Source organism: Salvelinus sp. IW2-2015, unplaced genomic scaffold (assembly GCF_002910315.2).
Source record: "Salvelinus sp. IW2-2015 unplaced genomic scaffold, ASM291031v2 Un_scaffold2293, whole genome shotgun sequence".
NCBI classification, from domain to species: domain Eukaryota; kingdom Metazoa; phylum Chordata; class Actinopteri; order Salmoniformes; family Salmonidae; genus Salvelinus; species Salvelinus sp. IW2-2015.
In genome coordinates, this window is record NW_019943619.1 from 78,445 (window position 1) to 82,638 (window position 4,194).

Sequence of the window (4,194 nt, forward strand, 5' to 3'; positions counted from 1 at the left end):
ATAACGTTACATAGCTAATTACCGTAAATATTAGAAAGCCGGGTTTGACCTTCGGCGTTGTATGAGCTACAGTACAGTACCGTTATCTAGCTAACGTATGGCCTAACTAGCAGCGACTAGGTTTGGATTATTTCCCTCAACTATATTCTTTCCCATATATTGTATATCGTTTCCATAAAGCCAACATGGCTTTACACTCATTAACGTAATTTCCAATCTAGAGCAGTCCACTTTTGTGATAATTAACTAGCAAAGTTAACTAACGAACTAACTGCAGGGCTCTGGCAGTGCCCCTGCCAGAGCCCTGCGGTGACCTGTCCAGACGAGATGTTACAACGAACTGAATCGCAATGGAGGTCTTCCTCTTTATATAGCCTGCTACAGCATGCAATACTAAAGCTTTTTCTCAATAGGGGGGGCGCTGTTTTCACTTTGTAAAAAATCGTTCCCAAATTAAACTGCCTCGTACTCAATTATTGCTCGTACATATGCATATTATTATTACTATTGGATGAAAACACACTCTAGTTTCTAAAACCGTTTGAATTATATCTGTGAGTAAAACAGAACTCATTTTGCAGCAAACTTAGTTTATGAAGGTTAGTGAAATAATTAATATCTTTTGCTGGTTTTGTCGCTATCGCTACGTTGCCTTGAATCAATGCTGTTGTGTGGTTGGATATTGTTAGTAAGCTAATATAATGTTATATTGTTTTTCGCTGTAAAACACTTAAAAAAATCTGAAATATTGGCTGGATTCACAAGATGTTTGTCTTTCATTTGCTGTACACCATGTATTTTTCATAAATGTTTTATGATGAGTATTTAGGTATTTCACGTTGCTCTCTGTAGTTATTCTAGCTGCTTTGGTGAGATTTGTGATGGTGGCTGCAATGTAAAACTATGATTTATACCTGAAATATGCACATTTTTCGAACAAAACATATGCTATACAATAAATATGTTATCAGACTGTCATCTGATGAAGTTGTTTCTTGGTTAGTGACTATTTATATTCTTATTTTGGTCGAATTTGTGATAGCTACCTATGCGGTAAAAAAATAGTGAAAATATGCGGTTGGGTCTTTTGCTATCGTGGTTAGCTAATAGAAATACATATTGTGTTTCGCTGTAAAACATTTAAAAAATCGGAAATGATGGCTGGAGTCACACGATGTGTATCTTTCATCTGATGTCTTGGACGTTGATTTCATGATATTTAGATGCTAGTATTTACTTGTGGCGCTAGCTAGGCTATGCTAGTCAGCTTTTTTACTGATGAGGGTGCTCCCGGATCCGTGATTGTGACCAAGTAGAAGTTTTAACTCACAAGGGGGCATAATGTTACATGTACAATACTATCCCATTTTGGAAAACGTTACATGTACAATACTATCCCATTTTGGAAACATTACATGTACAATAACTATCCCATTTTGGAAACGTTACATGGACAATCTATCCCATTTTGGAAACGTTACATGTACAATACTATCCCATTTGGAAACGTTACATGTACAATACTATCCATTTTGGAAACGTTACATGGACAATACTATCCCATTTTGGAAACGTTACATGACAATACTACCCCATTTTGGAAACGTGACATGTACAATACTATCCCATTTTGGAAACGTTACATGTACAATACTATCCCATTTTGGAAACGTTACATGTACAATACTATCCCATTTTGGAAACGTCCCATATCTTGGATGATCAGAAAATCCAATAAGCGTTTTATAGTTTCCTCCTTAGCGTATATTTTATATATATATATTTATAGTTACATCGTAACTTGCCCTAAAGTGGACACACTCCCATCAGTTTCTGAGACAATTGCCCAGACTTTGTAGACGTTTTAATAATGCTTAAACCTCATCTTTATCAAATGATCCATTAAAGATACCAACTCAAAACCTACGTTCGTCTACATATGTGTTGTTTAAATTGTATCTAATTATATTCCCAGTATTACTTTTAACAAATCTCTAGTAATCGATAATACACACATACAATCCATCATATTTTCATATATTCACAGAATCCATATAAAAACGTAAGAAATTCTCAGGTACTCACGACAACCATTCCATTGCTTTTTCAAGGACTCTCCATAGCTACGAAGCAGCTCTCCAAACATACTCCCAGCAGAACAAAAAATAAACTAAACTATAGATCTCTGTGAGGAACTACAGATCTYTTACAATTCAATTCTTTTTTTCTTTTTTTTAAACAATGTTTGAGATGTGGTATCCACTCGGCTCGCTGCCTCTCAGATCAAAGGTGGGTCCATCTGTTCCGTTCCCGAAGTGTGGTCTCCTGAGATTCCAAGTTTGAGGGATCCCTCATGTACCTTTTACCCAGGTCGTCAGGAGCGTCACCAAGTGAAGATTCACATCCCCAAATGTGGTTAATTTCTTTAATATCAAATGAGACAAACTTATCACACAAGTCAGAGTTATTCTTAAACTAAATCTTTATTCACTTATTAATAAGGGAGCAGGTCAATACAACGCACACATATAAAGTGAATCAGTTGAGTGCTCTACGATAATGATGGCTGGTCGACAAATCACCCCCAGATGATTTGTTGAGAGCCACGAGACAAAAGTACAAAGGTCTTTTATAGCCAAGATACACCCCTTTCAACCTACATGACCAACAATAGACGTATAGAACGGGTCACAAGGTTAAAATTAGTATGAAATATACTTATAATACACAGCAGACAGTATCTGCTGTAAAAACAGTACTCTTTGTGTAGAGACTAGGGTCTGGCCCTGAGGTCATCTCTCCCTGATACCATATAGAACAGAAACATTAACTCATGCTCTGGAATGCGGTCTTTAGGTTTTATCACCCAAAAGACATGTAAATCTCCTGTCAATGTTATCTCCCAGAGGCCCATCCTCAGTAGAACACACAGACACAATAGTTCTAAGAACTCTCTATTCTGTTGCATAAAACAACCATTTGATCCAATAAAAGTATTATAACATAATGTTGCAGTTTAGCTCTGTGTCCACTGAAAGTTGACTAGTAACAACTGGGACATAAAAGACACCCACCATGAGACCCACTAAAACTGCCCAAAAATAGGAAAACAAAAGAAAAACCCACAACAAACTTAAAGACAGGAAGCAAACCAAAAAAGTGGAGCAACTAAAGGTGTTGACTCTCCACATCTATCAAGAAAACTGGAGCACTGGGCCAGACACTCTTAAAAAGAACCTGGACCAGCTCAGGTGAAACACCTTCCCAATAACGAGATGGACAAGCCAGCACAGGTGTAACACATACTGACTAACGAGGTGACACCAATCAGTGCGCCCTACGTGCTAACGAGCTATATGCACTAAAGTCCAACCTCAAAACATAAATGGGAAAACGAAAGACTAACACCTTAATTAAGAGAATGCTCACCACCAACAGAAAACAACTTCCATTTCACATTATAATCAACTACAATGCTTCACCTTCACCAATATAAACATGGTGTCTACTGGCTATCAACAATTAAAAACAAGAAAAATAACTTTTACTTTTCTCTTCCTAAAACTCACTAGCTTCCAGAACTCTCGTCTTCCTAAAACTCACTAGCTTCTATAACTCTCGTCCCCTTGGAACGAGCCCAAACAAAACTCATCTCTAATACGGAAAGTCAAAATAATTTGTGACCATGGAACGCACCGGCTAAACACAAAACACAAATCTTTTTGACTGCCCAACCTTGAGACAATCAGAAACCAAGTTGTCCTCACCATGGACACAAGCACCAAAAACGCTGTTGTTTGACAAGTAGCAATAAATCACTGATATCGATTAGGGGTTAAATCAGTTGTACTTGCTGTTGAAACTAACAACTAAAAAAACACATGGAAATGGGAGATATCATTTACCTCACTGGTTAGAGACAACCTGCAGAAGACAGTCAGCTACATTTGGAGTGATGCATTTAAATGTAGGGGTCGCTAAACAAAGGAACACAACACTTATTGTCATCACTCATCGATATCATGTTGAAATAAATTAAACTAACAGCTCAAAAACCACACGGAACCTGGGAATAATGTGTACATCCCTGGTTAGAGGACAACTTGTAGAAAACAGATCGCTACATTCTGAAGTGCTGCATTTGATCAAGTGGGTCACTAACGTGGTAAGTGGAACACAACTCTTTTCTTGTTA

The 4,194-nt window shown here is 37.4% G+C and overlaps 1 long non-coding RNA gene across 1 annotated transcript; it reads right to left on the reverse strand.

The window, feature by feature from the left end:
• Positions 1–2,464: 2,464 nt before the first annotated feature.
• Positions 2,465–4,184, reverse strand: LOC139025134 (uncharacterized). The gene is made up of 2 exons (XR_011476583.1): positions 3,617–4,184; positions 2,465–3,583 (listed from the first exon to the last, which is right to left on the reverse strand). It is a non-coding gene; the product is annotated as an uncharacterized lncRNA (long non-coding RNA).
• Between the last annotated feature and the right edge of the window lie 10 nt (positions 4,185–4,194).